The following is a 21,801-nucleotide window of genomic DNA, read 5'->3' as shown; positions in this document are numbered from 1 at the left end:
ATAACTAATAGATCTTTTATAGAAAACTTCATACTGATCTTACCTTTGGCAGATTCTCATACTGATTTTAGTAACTATAATGTTACCATGCAGATCCTTAATAACCAGGCCACAACTTATTTTGATAGATAACACATTTTAAATTTTCTAGACAAACTTGCGATATGTCATGAGTATGCCCATCTTGGCCGACAACTTAGACTTTAGACGACCTGTTTTTCTTTATAGTGTATAACACTCAGATCTGACAGATGGTAGATAGTTTGTAACATTTTCTTACATAGTAAAAAAACCCTGATTTGGCGATCACAGAAACCATCCCTATATATGATTATACCAAGTTCTCTATATTGACCAATTATCAAGGCGGATCCCCTCTTTAGAAACATTGATGAAAACTCTTTCAAAAGTTTTCCCTTAGGTCATATTCAAAATTTTTCCATAAGACTAACAAAAAGAATAGATCTTCAATTTAATAGTTCTTTATCATTGCATCGATTAGTAGAGTAGTCTCAAGCATACCTAGATCACGACACATAAGTGTTTGACCAGATTCTGCCCCAAGGGCGATATCAAAATTCAACTATAATATTTTTATACGTGAAAATTTAATCGAAATGAATAATCTATGAAATAGTAAAATAAAACTATAATATTTTTATACAAATGTATTGGAAAACTTCGAACAAATCTTGAGAGAATTGAGAGCTTAGAGAGAATAGAGAGAATTGGATTTGAATGAAAAGAATGAAAAATGGCCTAACATTTATAGGAAAATAAAATTATTGTTGGGCTATTTAAAACTTTTACCATTTGCGTGTTTGAATTTGTACTGTTCGAGAAATGACCGTTGGAGGAAAGTGCATCTAGTTGGGCACGTTTCACACACTTTCTCCAAAATCAATCTATTTTCTTAAATCTTAAAAAAAAAAAGAAAAAAAAAGCAAGCCTATTTGGCCAATTAGATATATCTGCATATTTCTCATATTTAGCCTTATACAAGGTTGGTTTAGTAAGTGGTGTGTACTGTCTAGTCAGGTGGGAAAAGAGAAAAAAACAAATAAATAGAAGTTGATACTGTAGAGTCAAAAAAATTTTGGAGTCGGAATAAAATTTTATATTTTTACGTAGTAAAAATATAATTTCATAATTTTAATAGTTTATTTCTTTATAATTTTAAAAAGATTAAATGATATTTTTATTATTTTTAGAGCTAAATGTAATTATATGTTTATTAATTTAAAATTTTATAAATTATAAAGTTGGTAGGAGTACTCATGGTTCGAAAAGATTTATAGCTTTGTGTTTTCAGTCCATTTAATCATCCAAAACCATTTTCTTTTTCCTTTTGGTGTTTCAAATGGTTCTTCAGTTAGCTATGGAGCTCCCATTCGTATCATATGCCGCACTGTTCATTGTTTCATTTCTTATAGTTAGAACAGTGATTTCCATTAGAAATCGTTCCAAGCTTCCGCCAGGTCCAACGGCGTTACCGGTCATCGGCCACCTCCATCTCCTCAGCCCCTTCATTCATCAAACTTTTCAGAAGCTCTCATCCATCCATGGCGCCTTGATGTATCTCCGCTTAGAGTCCGTCGAGTGCGTTGTGGTGTCTAACCCTGAGCTTGCCAAAGAGCTTCTCAAGCATCACGAGCTGACCTTCTCCGCCCGCAAGCACACCGCTGCTATTGACCATCTTACTTACAACTCTTCCTTCGCTTTCGCACCCTACGGAACTTACTGGAAATTCATCAAAAAGCTGAGCACTTTCGAGCTGCTAGGCAACCGAACGCTTGGCCAATTCCTTCCTGTTCGTACCAAGGAATTACATCATTTCATAAGCTTTCTTTTGGACAAGTCTAAATCAAGTGAAACCGTGAACCTAACTGAAGAACTGTTGAAATTAACTAACAACGTCATATCTCAGATGATGATGAGCATTAGGTGCTCAGGAACAGGAGACCAAGCCGATGGGGTCCGAACCCTAGTTCGAGAAGTGACTGAGATCTTCGGGGAATTCAATGTCTCTGATATCATATGGTTCTTCAAAAACATAGATGTGCAGGGTTTTCGAAAGAGGGTTTTGGATATCCATAGCAGGTATGATTCGTTGTTGGAAAAAATTATGAGAGATAGAGAGGAACTAAGGAAAAACAAGAAACCAAATGATGAAGATGTGAAGGACTTTCTGGATATGATGCTTGATGTCTTTGAAGATGAGCACTCCGAAATTCAGTTAACCAGAAACCATATCAAGGCCTTAATCTTGGTCCGTATATATATTTCTACCTTTTTAAGTTTTTCTTCTTCAATATTCATGCTCTGCCATTATATTTTCATCACTATAAATAAATATGTTTGTCATTTTATCGCTAAATATACTACAAACTTAATTATTTAGATTTGTTTAGGTAGGCTTTTTTGGTTGCTGCAATGGCATAATTTTGTATTTCTAAAATAAATTTAAGGTCACCATTAAGTGTTTTTTTTTTGTCAAAAGTTTAATGAAATTTGTTTTTTTAGTCATTTTCCCTTTTAAGTTTCATTAATATTTCTTTCCCTACATATCTAAGCACAATTCTGAGTTTGAGTTTTTCTTTTTCTTACTTTTAATTTTATTTTAATTCCTCCACCAAAAGAGATGGTGAAGAGATGAAATTTAATTTCTCAAGAATTTTAAAGGAAGTAGGAAAAAAAAACATTTGGTACGAAGAGATGAATTTTATATATATTTTTAACTAGAATAAAATTGAGATAATGTGTAAATATTGATAGTTATTTTTAAAAAAATTATGATTAGATTGAGATAATGTATAAATCTTAAGGGTTAAATTTATTATTATACAAAATTTTAAACTACCACCTCGCTATTTTGTCAAATATTTTATAGTTGAATAACCAAAAAAGAAATTTACGGGCCGAAAACAGTGGGTTAGAAGTATACAAGCACTAATGTTTACTACATTTGTGGGGTTATGTAGGATTTTTTAATAGCCGCTACAGACACAACAACAATAGCAGTAGAATGGGCATTGAGCTAATCAACAACCCAGAGACTCTAAGAAAAACACAACAAGAGTTGGATCAAGTTGTAGGGAAAAGCAAGTTGGTACAAGAATTCGACACTCAACGTCTTCCCTACCTTCAAGCAATAATCAAGGAATCATTTCGACTTCACCCTCCAATCCCAATGATCAGTAGAAAAGTAGTTGAGGATTGCAAAATCAATGGCTAAACAATTCCAGCTCAGTCTTTATTGTTTGTAAACATTTGGGGTATAGGTAGGGATCCTAAGGTGTGGGAGGATCCGCTCAAGTTTCAGCCTGAAAGGTTCTTGAAATATAGCTGACCTGATACTAATATTAATTCAGGGGATATCGATGTTAAAGGTTTGCATTATCAGTTGCTGCCTTTTGGTACAGGAAGGAGGGGCTGCCCTGGTATTTCTTTAGCCATGCAGGAACTCCCCGTCACTTTGGCAGCCTTGATTCAATGCTTTGACTCACTACACCAAAATAGGGTTTTAGCAGCGTTTTTAGTGGCGTTTGAATAGAAAACGCCACTAAAAATCGAATAGATTGAGTATTAGGGGCGTTTATCAAAAAATGCCGCTAAAAATCGAGTAATAGCGGCGTTTTTAATAAAGCGCCGCTATAGATCGACCTATAGCGGCGCTTTATTTAAAATGCCGCTAAAAGATTAAATTGAACGACATCGTTTTATTTAAGCTTAAGTGGCGTTAGCGGCGCTTTTCTAAATGCTCCGCTAAAGATCGAACATTAGCGGCGTTTTTCAAGAAGCCCTGCTACATATCGACCTATAGCGGTGTTTTTTACGTAAGCGCCGCTAAAAGATTAAATTGAACGACGTCGTTTTTTTAGAATCAATTGCATTAGTGGCGTTTTCTAGAAAACGCCGCTAAAAGATTAAATAGACAATATAAATTAACTACACCATTCATTCAGTTATGGGAAAGTTAATTTCATTTTAGTTAATTATGAAAATTTACACTTTTATAAATAAAATATTTAGAAATTTTCATTTAATTAAATTACGAAGATATTAAAATCAATGTTATGGCTTTCCCTAAACAATAACCCCTAACCCCTAAAATCAATAATCCCTTTACATCTTAAACCCTAAATCTCTAGTCATAAACCTTAAATTGTAAACCTTAAACCCTAAATATTAAACCTTGAATTCTAAACCATAAAACCCTGAACTATAGACAGACTAAACCCTTAAACCCTTTAAGTATAGATTCCTAAATCATAAAACTATAAACCTAAATCACTATACCCTAAATTATAAAACTTAAAATTATTATAAACCCTAAATCCAAAACCATAAAACCTTAAACTATAGACAATAAACCCTTAAACACTTAAATATTAAATCCTAAATTAACCTTTTAGAATAAATTTCATATGGAGATATATATATATATATATATATATATAGATATTAATGTAAAAGAACGACACGTACATATAAAAATGGAAACCACATTTCAATCAGTATTCTCTAAATATTCAAATTATATATTACCATGTAATGTTTTAATAAAAAGTCAATAATATTAGTCATTTAGATTAATTAATAATATTATAAAATATATAGATTAAATATTGATATTAAAAATTAAAGTATATGCAAATAAATCTAACATTTAAATATATTAGAGAGACCAAATTAAAAATTAACCATGTATTAATAAGAAATAATAATAATAATAATAATAATAATAATAATAATAATAATAATAATAATAATAATAATAATAATAATAATAATAATAATAATAATAATAAAAGAAAGAAAAAAGGAAGAAATAATGCATACTTAGTGGCGTTTTAGAAAAAAAACGCCGCAAACATGTATTTATAGTTTAAACTATGTCGTTTTGAAGCTTTGTTATTAGTGGCGTTTTCATAAAAATGCCACAAAACATCTATTAAGAGAATGTAAAACGGTGTCGTCTACATCCTTGTTATTAGTGGCGCTTCTATAAACGCCGCAAAAGGTGAGAATTACGGCGTTTGCTCTACAAACGCCACAAAAATCTATTAACAGATTGCAAAACGGCGTTGTTATTACCTTGTTATTAGTGGCGCTTTTTATAAAAACGCCACAAAACATTTAAAGATATTTCAAAACGTGGTCGTTTTATAGTTTTTTATTAGTGGCGCCTTTATAAACGCCACAAAAGGTTTGAAATACCGGCGTTTTCTCTAGAAACGCCACAAAAAACCCCAATTTCCCTTTACTTTTCCCCAGTTCAGTTTACCCCGATTAGTTTTACCTTTGCTTCGTCTGTTTCAAAAATCCCCTAAAATTTCTCATTACTTCCAAACCCTAATTTCAGAAATCCCCTATAATTTCCCCCAAAGAGATATCCTCAAATCATTTTCCCCGAAGTCCCTTTGATTTGCTCTACTATCAGTAGTTTTCCCATAACCCCAAATCAAAATTTTTGATTTTGCACCCTAACTGCATCTGCTTCTTCCCCAACTTAAACCCGATTTCATTCCTCCATTTACCCAATTTCTTTTCTCTCATTTTCTCTAACTGCGCCTATATCTGCGTCTGCATCTGCCTCTCCTCTCCGCCACTGCCGCTGCAATTTCAAGTCCTATAGGTATTGTTACTACTTATATGGACAGTTTATTTAGTTTAATTTAGTCTCTTTGAAAATGGATAATGCATGTCATCTTTGTGATTACAATGTGATGTTACAATTTTTTACAATCTTGTGATTACAATTGTTGTTATATTGATGTTGTGATAATGCACGTCATATCTTTCTTTCTCAATATCATGAAATATCGAGGTCAGTTCCTTTCCTTTTTTTCTGTTTTCTTTTGTTTAATTCATTGTCTGTGATTATGGATTTGTATTATTTAGTTCAATATGCATGGTTTTTTGCTTAAATTTAATTTGGTATTGATTAATCTTGAGAATTGGTTTGGTTGAAATGACCTAATTTTGATAGTTGTTATTTAAAACTGCAAACTCTTTTTATGAATTTGAATATTGTTGTATCAGTGAATGCTTATACTTATGTATGGAAAAGAGTTGAACTTCAATAAGCATATTCATTTAATTGGTTTATACACATTATTTGGATGCCTGATAAAGAATTTGAATGTTAAAAGACATCGATTCATTTTTTAGACTAAACAAGTTATCATAATAACTGAAGATTAATCCTTTTTGTCACCTCAGTAAGCTTGTCTTGTATGAAATTTGAGGGCAATGGGTATTTATTAATAAGATGCAGTGGTGATATGATAATAGTGCTTCTTCTTTTCTTATTCTAGTTTATTTTCACTTTTACTTGATACTTAAGTGTTTAGATTGATTACTGGAATCCATGCTTCCATCTTCAGTTGCCTGGTTAGTTTATCAATATGATGTGGAAGGAATTATGCAAAATTTCTTCCTTGTTTTATCAACCGTAGTTTTTGTTTATTTGGAGCTTTGAAAACCATTAGGCATCATGCTCTTTTCGATGAATTAGTGCCGTTGTAATCTCATGAACTAAGTGGCTACGAATCTAGTTGTCATGATACCTAAAGTTGTGGCTACTGCTACTTTTGAATCTATTGCTTCTGGCTGTATTTTTGACTTCTTTGTAAATTGCATTTTGAAAGGATACATAAAGAACTTCGAAGTTCATGATCCACATAGAGTGGGTAGGATAGCAGTTGACCTGCAAGGAAGGGTAAACGATTGCCGGGCACTCACTTATAGACAGGACATCAAAGCAAAGGATATCGAAAAATACAAAACACTTAAACTTCCAACTCGTCAGGTTTGTTAAGAATCCATGTGTCTCTAGTGTTTCAATTATTCATTGCCAATTTAATGTAGAAAGTGCTCGTCTGAGAATGCGATGATCAGCAGCTATGTTTGTAGAATCAGCATGTCATGCAAGGGTGAGATCTTCTAGTTTGATACTCACCTTGTTTATTTTCTTATTATGTGCAGTGGGGTTATGTTGTGATTTCAACTCCGGATGGTGTTTTGGATTATGAAGAAGCCATTCGAAGGAATGTAGGTAGGCAGGTTCTGGGTTATTTTCATTAGACTTGTTTATCCTTCTGATAGTTGTTTGAGCTTTGCTTTATCTGAGAACTTTCAATCAAATATCTATCTGAATTTGGTATTGTTTAAAACGGAATATTAGAATATATAACTTTTGGTTTGATACCTGTATTTGTATTTGAGGATTAGAATTTTACAGTGTTTGCTTCATTGGTAGCCTGCTATCTAATGTTTTTCACTTGAAATGTCATAAGCTCATTCACATATATTCAGGCTTAAGCTGCCAATCCAATTTTAAGACATTTGCATCTCCATAGTTTTTGCCTTCAAAGTGCTCCTTTTATCAAGGTAAACATTGTCCTCCCTAACATTTATGTTTCTTTTTTAATGTTTATGATGAAATATTCAACATCTCTAGAAACTGAATCATGCATTCACCTTTAACATGAGGTTTTAGAAAGTTTAAGACTTGATTCATCAAATTAGTTGAACCATGTAACTCTCATTAAAAAGTGGCATCCAATGTTCTAATCCTAGTTCTTGTAACTTCATTGCGTTTGACAACGATGGCATGAACCTACCAAATCTGAAGGATTAAAAATATTAATGCAGCAGCAGCTAGTCCTTATACTATTTAGAAGCATTTTTTCTGCTAGGATTAGCAATCTAGTTGAGGCATGATACAATTCACATTTTTATGAGCAGATGAGCTTTCTTATTTAAGTTTGGGATTGTGCATTTGGTTATTGCTTTTCTAGGTTTAACTAATCAAACTGTGAGTATCCTTATCATATATGCATTAGGAACTATGATAGCTATATTAGTGAATATGGACAGTAATTGATAGGCTTACTCTTGAAAGTCCTTGCAAAGTTCTCTTCATCCTTAGGGTTGGCGATTGAAATGTCTAATCCTTTATGGGATAGAAAAACAAGCACACCCTTTATTTCATAACATTAATCAAATGTATGAATTGCAGCCCTTTAAATGTATGAATTGCAACCCTTTAAATAAACTTGAACCAGACCTGATTCTTGTAGCTTAATTATTATTTGAAGTATGAATAAGTATGAATAAGTTTTTATATTTGGTTCAACTTAATTATTATTTGATTCAACTTAAGTATGAATTAATTTTATTACTATGTAGCTTGCTTGTCCATTAAAATTACAACAATAGCTGACCTTCTTTCCAACCTTATTTTAAATATTTTAAAGATTCAAAGTATATAGGTTGAAACTTTGACGGGTTGCCTTATATCGAGTTGTAAGATATAATAGATCCTTCCTAGGTGTAACAACGCCACGTATGATGAATCTTAAAAATTCAAAAGACTTGAAAAAAGTTCTATCGAGCTCATTTACTATTGAATATTTATATAACCTTAATTTATTTCCAATTTACTTATAAAAATTAAACTACGATTCTTTTTGATATTATTATTATATTCAAATTACTATTTTTTATATTAATAATGTTTTATTTTAATATTTAATATTTTTAAAGGTATTTGTATAAAAAAGATTTCAAAAAAGTTCTATGGAGCTTATAAATAATTCTATCGACCTTAAAAAGATTTAAAAATTTCAACGATGAAGGGCCACTTATAAATAATTTTATCAATATAATAATATTGATCATTGTTTAAATATATTATAATATAAAAATTAAACTACGATTCTTTTTGATATTATTATATTCAAATTACAATTGTTTTATATAAATAATGTTTGATTTTAATATTTAATAATTTTAAATGTCTTTAAAAGTTATAACTAATTTTATCAAAATAGTATTAATATTGATCATTACTTGAACAAATTACATAACTTACATAACTCATATAACTTACATAATTTACATAACAACTTACATAACTCACATAACTTACATAATTTACATAACTCACATAACGTACATAACAACTTACATAACTTAACTAATACATGTAGTTTAATCTAATAATTTCCTTAAAAGCATATAGTTTAAAGTTCAAATTTCATAACTTATATAATCTACATAACTTACATAAAACATAAATATATATCATATCAAGACTTACATAATAAACAACTTACCCGTGTAACTTATTGCCAACTTTAGACTTCAACAACTATGAAATGGATAGGACTTGGATGAATTTCTCAAGGGCAAGCAATGAGTATCAAAATGGAGTGCAATCTTTTTTAGATTTTGCATTTCACAATTCAAGCCAAGAGAATATGATTCTTTGCCCGTGTAAGAAGTGTGGCAATATCTATTGGCATTATCGTGAAGTTGTCTACGAACATCTAATTGTTGATGGCTTTATTCGGGGGTATAAAACATGGATTTTCCATGGAGAGTGTACACCTAGTGGAGCCTCTTCGACGATTAATCCAGGTTATCCTTATAGTGGTTACCGTCAGTATGTTAGAGAAGATGACATGGAAGGTATGATGCGGGATGCATTTAATATGCGGAGTGAAGGTTTCCAATCATTTCCACCAAACTATGTTACATCCAATGATTATAATATCGATGGGAATACTTTTATGGAAACGAGAAGAAGTTTACCGGATGAACAACCGAATGAAGAAGCGGCGAAGTTCTACATGTTACTTGGTGAAATGAATGAAGAACTTTATGATGGATCAAAATTTTCGAAAATGTCATTCTGTATTCGCCTTTTCCACTTAAAATGTTTGAGAGGGTGGACCGAAAACTCTTTGACAATGTTGTTAGAGCTTTTGAGAGAAATGTTCCCGTTTGCAAAAATCCCTCAATCATGTAAAGACATGAAGAAAGTGATAAAAGATTTGGGCCTTGGGTACAACAAAATCCATAGTTGCCCAAATGATTGCATATTGTATTAAGGTGATCAGAGAAATCAACAGCCTTGTCATGTTTGCGGTAAATCTCATTGGATGAATAGAGATGCAAAAGATGTTAATGAGGATGAATATGGGCCACAGTCAATAATGAAGCCGAACAAGATTTTGCAATATTTCACGCTAATCCCAAGGCTTCAAAGGCTATTCATGTCGTCAAAGACAGTCGAGTTTATGACGTGGCATCATGATCAACGATCGGATGATGGATTATTAAGGCATCCTGCAGATTCTTTAGCATGGAAATCATTTGAAAATAAATTTCCAAGCTTTGCAAGTGATCCTTGGAGTGTAAGGCTCGGGTTAGCATCTGACGAATTTAATCCTTTTAAAATCATGAGCACCTCGTACAGTACTTGGCCTGTGGTCCTTGTTCCTTATAATTTGCCTCCATGGCTCTGCATGAAGCAATCTTCTTTGATATTATCTATGATTATCCCCGGAGAGAAAGGCTCCGGAAATGATATTGACATACATCTACAGCCACTTATTGAAGAGTTAAAACAATTATGGGCGGGTGTTGAGACGTATGATGTATTGAGAAAGGAGAAGTTTTACCTACGTGCTGCTTTGCTGTGGACAATTAATGATTTCCCGGCATATGTGAATTTATCTGGTTGGAGTACCAGAGGACGTTATGCTTGTCCTTGTTGTGCTGCTCAAACGTGTTCACAGTGGTTATATAATGGGAAGAAGTTCTGCTATATGGGGCATCGTCGGTGGTTAGATAAAAATCATAGCTATAGATTTCAGAGGGCTTTATTTGACAATACTGAAGAGTTGAAAAAAGCTCCTGAACAGACTGTTGGATATGAAATCTTATTCATGTTAAAAGATATGGATTTCAGTTACGGGAAGCTGAATCAACCATCTAACAGGCAAACAAATAGACGATCGAGGGATGAATCTGATGAGGAGAATGACCCTAATAAGGCGGACTTGTGGAAGAAAAAAAGTTTTTTTTTTAAGTTGCCTTATTGGGAGTATCACATATTACACCACAATCTTTGATGTTATGCATATTGAGAAGAATGTCTGTGAGAACATCATCCGGACAATTTTGAACGTCGATGGTAAATCAAAAGATAATCTTCAGAGTCGACTTGATTTAGTTCACATGGGAATTAGGCGTGATCTTCATCCCCAAGTACTTCCTAATGGAAAATATTGGTTGCCGCCTACAATTTTTGCAATGTCAAAGGAAGAGAAAGTAATGTTCTGCACGGTGTTGAAGGATATAAAGGTTCCGGATGCGTATACATCAAATATATCTCGATGTGTAAGTCTTAAAGATTGAAAACTATATTCATTAAAATCACATGACTATCACATCTTGATGCAAGATCTACTTCCAGTTGCTTTACGGTGCTGTATGTCAAAGAAGGTAACGTCCTGTATAATTGAACTGTCGAATATAATGAAAGCAATTTGTGGTAAAGTTCTAAATGTTGAAGAACTTGAAAAAGTACAAGATCGAGCCGCTTTGACATTATGCAATTTGGAGAAGATCTTTCCACCTTCCTTCTTCACTATTATGGTGCACCTTGTCATTCATCTCCCTCGTGAAGCAATAATTGGTGGGTTGGTTTTCTATCGTTGGATGTATCCAATTGAAAGGTGTTAATTTATTTCAAAGGCATTCACCTTTATACCTATAGTTACCAGTTTTGATAATATTGTATATGGTGTTTAGGTTCCTAAGCAAATTGAAGTCTTATTACCGTAACAAGCGTTATCCAGAAGGATCAATTGCTGAAGGCTACTTGGCAGAGGAGTGTATGACATTCTGTTCTAGATATTTAAAAAATGTTGAAACAAGATTGAATAGGCCAAGTAGAAATGCCGGACTCAATGATCCTAACTTGGCCGAAACTTATTTATTTCAAAGTTATTGAGAACCAATCGACAAAGTTGAAATTGTAGAATTAGATGACCGATCTTGGATACAAGCACATAGATATGTTCTTTTCCACCACGATGCACTTGAACAATTACGCAAGTAAGTTCTAGAATATGATAAATATTCATCTATTTTTTATTTGTTTATTTTTTTAACGAATTAAACATGTTTTTAACATAGTGAGTACAAACAAATCTTAAGATCTCATTCACGCTCACGAAGATTACAACATCGTGAGATTAATAGGTTATTCGCAGAATCTTTTCATGAATGGTTAAGCCAAACGGTATGCAACTCAACATTTTATTCACAAATAATAATGTTTTCTCATAACATTTACAATTACTCAATTTACTTTTGATTCAATAGGTTTAGAGTGGGAATGTCGTTAATGACAAAGTTAAATGGCTTTCCCAAGGTCCGAATCGAGTAGTAAAAAGATATAGTGGCTTCATCATGAATGGATTTAGACTTCATACCAAATATCGTGAGAGATTGAGGAGAACTCAAAATTGTGGAGTAGTTGTTAATTCTTTAATTACAAGTTACACTAGTGCTAGGGACAGTAATCCTGTCGAAGGAAATGTGGAGTATTATGGACTTCTAACCTTCATTATTGAATTGGATTACTATGGAAAATGGAAAGTTGTCTTATTTCGATGTGATTGGGTTGATGCTAATACTGCTCACGGAATTAAAAATGATCAGTTTGGTTTTACAATGGTGAATTTCTCTCGATTAATTCACACTGGAGAACATTTGATAGACGAGCCGTATGTATTTTCTTCTCAAGTTAAACAAGTTTTTTACTCAAAAGATCCAATTGATGAGGGTTGGTACGTTGTACTCCAAAACACCCCTGGAGACTTGTTTGACATGGGGAATGGAAGTAGAGATGACATCGTTGAAAGATCAGAAACTTTTCATTTTCCAGAACAAAACTTAAATGAAAATATCCCTAGTACTAGTACACAATTTCAATGGGTTCGTCAGGATGTGGACGAAGATATTTACGATTTATGATGTAGTAAGATTTTATGATTTTTTATTTATATGTAATGTTATAATTTTAACATTGGTCATGTTATATAATTTAACTATTTTATATTTACTATTGTTGTTATTTCTTACTAAAATTTTAACTATTTTATGTATTGCAGGAAAAATGCCTAGAAGAAGATTAAGATATCTTAGTATTGTACAGAATACTACAAATTCGGAAGAAGTAAGTACTGAACAGCAGACAGTTGTTAGATCTTCAAGCGTGCCGGAGACACTTGACGAGTCTGTGGAATTTCAAAGTAATGTTAAGTTTATTTTACAAATTGTATTAAATTTTATTACTGATTTATTTTTAAATTTCAATATAGTAATAATATATTATTTTTCAGCTGAAAATGGTGGGATGCGCAGAAGTCGAGGACTTACGCTCCTAATAGATTTATATAACTTAAATTCTGTCGAGCGTGTCAAAGTAACTAGAAACAGCCATGGTCAGCCTATTGGACAAGAAACTCGACTTTTAACAGGCTATTTGGGCATTATAGCACGAAATGCCAATATGTTGCCCATCAACTACGAATCCCGGCATAACATGGCTGATAGCAATAAAAATCAAGCTCTCTCTAATATTAAGGTAACAAAACGTTAATGTAATTTATAATACTTTGGTTTAAGTTTCATTTATATTTACTTCCTAAACTTGTGTTTTTTAGGAGAGGTTTGCTTTAGAGGTCTTTGATGCCTACTTCAAGAAGGCATTGGGTAAAAAATGGAGAGACCATAAAAGCATTTTGAAAAAAAAATATTTTAAAAAACCCATAAGCCTTGAAGAAAAATTGCAAAATGTCCCACCGAGAATGCTGAGGTACCAATGGGAAGATGCGGTTCGATTTTGGAATTTGAAGAAAGGAGAGGATTATGTACTTGCAAACTCTTATAAATTTTTCGGTTTATAGTATTTACTATATACGTAATAATAATTTCATTATGTAGGACCGTGAGTGAGTTGGAACAAGCAGCAGGTAAAAACAAAAATTTATACACACGGCAGGGTCGAGAAGTTTTGCTTGTGTAGCTCAAAGCAGCGGTACTATGGATTAATTAATACTATCAAGTATTAATGACTTTTACTATTAAATAATATTTTACTACTATATTGTAGGAAGCCTCGTCTGTCAAAAGTTGGACGCCTTGACTTTTTGACATTACGCATGAGAAAAAGATGGAACTTCGATAATATCCGAGGCTACGAAATTATGGTATATTTACTTAATAAAATTTGATTCATTATAAATATTTATAATATTTAATTATAATGTTTTAATTAAATGCGTTTTATTAGTTTAATTTAAATAATGTTATGTTGTATTCCTTTTTATTGTATATTTCGTTTCTAACTCTTTGACTGATTTATTAGGAGAAACTAAAAGATAAGAAGGCAGAGTATGAAGCGACTGCTTCGCCTGATAATTCTGTTAATTTTGAGGATATTGATAACAAAATTATTAATGAAGTTTTGGGTCCTGAAAGGTATGGTCGGGTTAGATTTCAAGGATCTGGTGTTAACCCGACCCAATATTTTGGATCCACCTCGCACCAATACATGCCTTCCGGGAGTCAAAGTCAAGCTAAAGTTCAGAGGCTAAAAGATCAGATAGTTCAGATACAAGCTAGCACAGATGAGCAAATTTCTCAACTTAGAGCGGAAGCAGCAGCGAGGGAGGCAGAGGCAGCAGCGAGGGAGGTGGAGCAGAAAAGAAAATACAATGAACTCCAGCTACAGCTTCAGTCTGTGATGACTATGTTCCAGCAATTTCAAAATCCGTCATCTTAGACATTTGTTTTCTTCTAACTTTTAACATTATTGTAAGAATATTTTGAATATTCATTTACAATTTATATAATATATTTTTCGTATAATTTTGTATTATTTAAATTTGAGGGCTTTGGTTGGATTTCATGGTATATTTGCTGTTTTTGGTTGAATTTCTTATAGGAGGGTTGGATATAGGTGCAAAAATATATATTGCAAAACTAGGCAAATTAGCGGCGTTTTTTATAAAAGCGCCACTAAAGGTCCCTATCTTTAGCGACGTGTTTTTAACAAACGCCGTTAAAAGTCCTAGTCTTTAGTGTGTTTTTATAAAAAACGCCGCTAAAGACAGGGACCTTTAGCGGCGCTTTTTAAAAAAATGCAGCAAATGACCAGGACCATTAGCGGCGTTTTTAGAAAAAGCGCCACTAAAAGTCATGATCTTTAGCGGCATTTTTTTTCAAACAAACGCTGTTAATTTTTGCGGTGTTACATATAGCGACGTTTTTTGCAACGCTTAAAAACGCCGCTAAAAGTCTGTTTTCCTGTAGTGACTGGAAGCTGCCGAATGTCGACGATAGTGTTGACATGAGTGAGCGAGCTGGACTTACAGCACCCAGAGCCCATGATCTCAAATGTGTTCCACTTGCACGATTCACTCCCACTCTTTTTGCAACTTAAGTAGTCGATTGCCCTAAATCTGATGATTTTTATATCTATGGATGCTTTGATATATCTATTCCATCTTAGCTTTTAGCAAAATAAGGAATGTAGCCCTTTCTCTAGATTTGGTTGCTAAACTTTTTGCCTTCATTGTGATTTTTACTTTTTTTCCCTTCTCGACATACATTTTGGTAGTATTTGTACTGGCCAATGTGCTTCAGTCAATTTTGATCTGTACTGATGTGCATCAATTTGTACCGGTGGGTACCTACTAGTACTAAATTTTAATATTTTAAATTATTTTAAAATTGTTTACCTTAACTATTTCTTTTTTGTATATTTAAATTTAAAAATAAAATATAATTATTTAATTAAATTATTGAACATAAGTAATAATCTTAAAGTTAATATTTTTATATAAATATATTTATATGTATATAATTGAGATATTTATATATATATATATATATATGTAATATACATGAAAATATTTTTAAAAATCGATAAGTTAGAAATAATATATCAAAACACATCCATATTAATATGTACCAATATCAAAATAAAGACAATAATCTATTACTGCAGTTTGCAGTATTGTTTCATAAAAAAATAACAATGTTGCAGGATAAGCTGTTTATTAATATTAGATTTTATGACATATGAAATTTCTAAATTAAATAAATGGGAATAATTAATGAAAATGGATAAATTTAAAGTTGTATGTACCCTTACGTGATTCTGTTTTATATTTTATATTTTATATTTACTTTTTGTATTAGAGGACAAAAGTTCTAACCAAATTATATTCTAGGAAGGCAACCCCACAGCACCAACCATTAACAAATTAATACATCCCTGTGGTGTACTTCAAATATGCATAGCAGCATAATGCTCCATTTAGCTATAGTCAATCTGTTACGTTCTGTAATATAAATGAAAAATAAAAATAATACTAATAAATTAATAATACCATCCTCTAACAAATTAAAAACACCAAGATCGCTTTTGTATTATATGGTATAAATGTATAATATTAATAAAATTAAAGTGGTTTTATATTTTTATATGAAATTTAATTATTGAAATTATTGATATAATTATATTTGTTATGTATATAAATTTATAAATTGATTCAATATTTTTATCATATTGATTTAAAAGTCTATATATTAATATTAATTGAACGGTTGAATTTTTTACATAAAAGAAATAGTTAAAAATTTTAATTTAGATTAAACTTGACATGCTTGATCTATATGAATGGAGCATGAAATACTACGGTTGGATTGTTAAAATAATAATCATATAAAAAGTTAAGGATGGGTGTAAAATCATTTTAGTTTTACACCGGTGTAAGTGAACCTCACCTTATATGATACGATCAATCTTCTTTATAATGACCTTATTTGTCTGTCAAAATTTTGGATGTTCTAAAGAGGTGGTTGTTATATATTTATAAAAGTATTCGAGACACTTGTAACAATATTTTTATTTAGATTATATTTAATTTTTTATTTATAAATTAAAAATTATAATTTATTAAAAAATTATTATTTGGTGAGATTTAGATTATATCTTTAATAACATTTATAAATTTAATTCCATTTATTAAAGTTTTTTTCTTTTAATAAAATCTTACTAACATGTTTTTATATAAAAGTATGCAACGTTAAATTTTTTTCCAGGTAGAAATTGATCTAATTTTACTAAAATTTAAAAAAGAGATTATGATAGAGAAATAATTTTGTAAAGAAAGTATTTCATATTTTATAATTGTTATTATTATAGAAAATAAAACAAAATAAAAAATCGACTCTCCAACAAATATAGCTGTTATAAAATTTTCAAACTTCTATTTGTGAGATAATTTTAATAAATCGACAAAACTTAAACATTTTATTTGTGTATTACATGTGGCGAACTACCTTCATATTCAATTAATTAATATTATGATAAGTGAGTTAGTTTCCACTATTTAAATATTTATGAGCTGAGAAAAGTTGATACTTTGTGTATTGTTGTTGTTGTTTTACTTTGATTTTTATAGTCGACGCTCACATCACACTCCGCATAATTTATTAAAATTTTCCACAGTTTTTTAAGATTAAGACAAATACTATTAATGTTATCATATATTCTTTCAACAAAACGAATCTTACATTTCTGACAATCAAATCAAACAAAAAAAATATTAATATATAATGATGTGGTAAGTAATTGAAATAAGGGTAATCCCATTACAAGAGTAATCAAATATTTCCTAGTCCAACTGCCACTTTTAATGAATTTGATTAACTTTTTTATGCGCTATTAATTTTTATTAGATGAGGAGATTAAAAATTGTTGTTATTGTTTTTTTCCTCCACTCTTTTTTTAACCTTTCGCTCTCTGCTTACTGTATTAACTTTGTATCATACTTATTTGTAATTAATAATAAGTTAGATATCCATTTGAAAATTCATCATATCTATAATTACTAATCAATTTGTGCTTTTAAGTTTTGGTCAAATTCTATTGTCAGTTCTATCACGTGTAAGTTGCAAATTTGAGATTATTATTCTAATTTGATCCTTTTTTCTAATTTTTAAAACTTATTTCAAGCCAAAAACAACAGCCACTAAATATGTTACTTCTAAAATCTTTTTGGCAAACATATTATCAAACTTGCCATTTCATGCCGGCTTGTTATTTTTATATAATACTCTCAAAAAGTCACGTTGTTTTAGTTAATTGATTTAATAGCTCCAGTTTGACTCGGATTGAACTTTCAAATTTTGAAAAGCTTAGGGGCTAAAAATGATTAAATTGGATAACATGGACTAAATCCACAACTCGTGCATGGTACGAGATTTAACTGATATTCTTTGAATCATGACTAAAATTTTAAATTTTGAAAAAATACAAAATTAAAATTAACCAAATTAAAATATAAAGATTAAGCCCGTAACTTATAAATAGTACATGAACTAATAACATAACCTAACTAAACTAAATAAGTCATTTAAAAAAGTAAAAATAGAGAAATCTTATCCTAAAACAATAAACAATTACTTTAAGTATCTAAATAATGATTTATTTATCTATAATACATAAGAATAAATTTAAAAAAATTGAAACCACAAATATATTTGATTATATTATTAAATTAACATTAAGAAATTAATTTTATTTATTTATGAATAGAAAGACAAACATATTTGTGGTATTTCATAAAGATTTCATATTAAATACTAAATATGCTTATCATTATTAATATAAGACAAATCGCCGGCGGATCTAATAGATGCAATATAATGTTGTGAATATGATATGTATGACAAATATTTTAAAATTCAATAAGCTTCTTTTAAGACACATTAAATAAATAATGCATCATTTGATCACAAAATTTATTTCTCCACATAACAATATATTAACTCTTCATAAGTACTCAATTAATTTTGTACTAACAAGAATTGCATTAACATTGCCTTGTTTCATTACCAAAATTACACCTTATACCACATTCACAACAAAAGTTATTTCTAGTTATCTTAAAAACTATTGTTATTATCTTTCTTATCTCTATATTTCTATTTTTAGTGGTGAAAAAATTATTAGAATTATCTTACGTGATTATTTTTATGTCATATATTATATTCATAATTATGTATCTTTTATTTATTGTATATTATCGCATTCACTAAAAAAATTGAACCAGATTCAATAGAATGAAATTCTATATTTGTCATTATTTTTTTAACCGAATAAAATTATTTTCTAAAACTTGAATATGAGCAGGCAGGCAAATTTATTTAAATAATAAAACACATCAACAAATTTTCAACTACTTTGAAATTAAATAAAGAAAAACATTTGAGATAGTCTAAATAAAATCTAATATATGGACTTAAATATATTTATTAAATTTTATATGAGCAAGCAAGCAAATTATATATTTTTAAATTTATATGTTCAAAATTCATAATATTTTTTATAAATAATTAAAACCCGGCGAGAATACGGATATTTATATTACCTGCCGGCTATCACATTCCTACCACACTAACTTACAAAATTCTCAAATCGTACCATTCTAGTCGTTGCATACTCTTTTTGTCTTTGATTAACGATATATAAAAAACTTTAAATATCAATATATGTTTTAAATTCTTATATATTTAAAATTTAGTTACTCTATTTTTACTTTTAAAAATATAGTTTTTTATTTTCAAATTTAAAAATTCAGGTTCATTTATTATTATCATTATGATTATTCTATTAGCTTCTTTTATGTGACATTTTAATTTTTAAAAATTCACTTGATAGTCATATAATAATAAAAATAACATTGAATACATTGATAAGGATTTTCCTTAAAATTACTCATTTAAAATCATCTGATAAAATAAATGTTGGAATAGTGTTCTTGAGAAAAGTTCATGCTAACATTTTGATTGAAATAGTTGATAATAATAACTATTTAAACTAATTAATGACACTGTAAAAGTAGAGTAACTAAATTATATCCTAAATTAAAATATATAGATTAAATCTCAAGTTTTAACATAGTTTAGATTAAAATATGACCATTGTCTTATAATATATAAAAAAATTACACAAATCTAAAAGAAATGATAAACCATGTGTCTGTCTCTAATACTTTTAAGGTATTTAAATTATATTTAATCATATGATATTTTAATTGAAAAACTAACATTATTAACTATTTAAATTAATTAATAACTTTATAAAATACATAAATCAAATTAGGTTACTAATTAATATTTAATATTTAAAAAAAGGAAAATAGTTGGCGTGCCGCGTGTTAGAAAAAGAAAGGTCCTTTGACCTTCCTTTTATTTACACGTGTATAGATTTCCTTCCTAAATATCACTAACAACGATAAATAAAATCCCTCAAAGAAAAAGACAATGATAAAAAGAAAATTTTAAAATCTTTTTTCCTATATTAGCATTAAGAGAAACATCAGACATTAAACCAAGTCAGTTGCCATCATTCATTAACATTTCAGATTTATTTACATTTTTACGGATAAATTTTAAAATATACATTAATTTTGATTTAAGTTATAATATCATAAATAAATTTTGATTTTGTACTATTTTATACATAAAACTTTAATTTAAATTCAACTTTCACATTATATTTATAACATTACCTATGTGACATAATGCTGAAATTGTTTGACTGATATTTCACTAAACTAAAAAAGAAGAAGAAGTAAATTTTAATATTTTCACATAAATTTAAATTATGTTGATATGAGTCTTAAGACTCAATTTCAGGTCTATTGATATAATGGGCTTAGTTTCTCTTAAGGCCCAATCACAATATTCAAATCCAAGCAGTTTAAGTTAAAACTTAACTTATTCATTCAAGACTTTATAACAAAGAAATTTCTAGAAGAAAAGTTGAAGATCTAAGACGATGGATTTTGGAGTTTAATACGGAGCACGAATGAATTAGAAAGAACCAATTTTGTTCGTAGACTTAAAATCACAATCCATGATGACAAGCTCATGTGGAAGATGTAAACAAGCTTATGCATTATACTTCAAGGACCCCAATCAAGCCCACACGCCTAGCCATGTTATATTCAATTAACTTGTGGTGCATTTTTAGAAGGGATCTAGGCATTTATGAGTCAACAATCTTCATATTAATCAAATATTTGTCTTTTAGCTTCGTAGTGCACTTTGAATCACTCGATTTTGAGTTCAGAAACTAAAGTTAGAACAGTTTTAGTGAAGACTGCATGAGCATAATTTTTGGACGGGATTATTACGGAAATTACAAGTTGAGGATTGCAATCCCAATGATTGGTAGAAAAGCAGTTGAGGACTACAAGATCAATGGTTGTAACACCCCTCACCCGTATCCCACACTAGGATAGGGTTCGTGGTGCTACCTGACTTAAACTCGACCAATTATATAAAACTGGGCCTTGAAATTTCATACAATTTAAAAACTTCTCTTTTCACAAGTAATTTGTCTCATATACAGGCTTACGAGGCCCAAAACATACATCCGGGGTAATTCGGAACCCAACCGAGAACTCATGAAAAACTTAGAAAATTTCATACATCAAGACCTCACACGCCCGTGTGGATATAGAACACACGACCGTGTGATAGGGACACGCCCATGTCCCGAAGCCGTGCCTAAAAATCTGGACATTCTGCCAAAACCACATGGCCCAAGCACACATCCGTGCCCTATAACCGTGTCCTTCACACGGCCGTATTTCTTGCCCGTGTACCACTAGCATGCATATCGACTTTATGACACGGTATGGGCACACGCCCGTGTGGCCTGCCCGTACACTAAAATGACTTTAAAGTTTTAAGTGCAGGGGATGCACGGCCATGACACACACCCATGGGGGTGAGCCGTGTGTCACACACGGTCTAGACACACGCCAGTGTGTCTCGCCCGTGTGGACAAATTAGGCTATCTTCCAAGCCATTTTGTCACCCATTTTGCACAACTTACACAATATCATT

General features: G+C 30.6%; 1 pseudogene; it reads left to right on the top strand.

Moving 5' to 3' along the window:
• The first annotated feature begins 1,329 nt into the window (after positions 1-1,329).
• On the top strand, positions 1,330-15,313 carry LOC108462055 (cytochrome P450 93B2-like; annotated as a pseudogene).
• The last annotated feature ends 6,488 nt before the right edge of the window (positions 15,314-21,801 follow it).

This window comes from Gossypium arboreum, chromosome 13 (genome assembly GCF_025698485.1).
Source record: "Gossypium arboreum isolate Shixiya-1 chromosome 13, ASM2569848v2, whole genome shotgun sequence".
Classification (NCBI taxonomy): Eukaryota; Viridiplantae; Streptophyta; class Magnoliopsida; order Malvales; family Malvaceae; genus Gossypium; species Gossypium arboreum.
The sequence above is the reverse complement of the archived record's forward strand: the minus strand, read 5'-3'. Positions and strand labels throughout refer to the sequence as shown.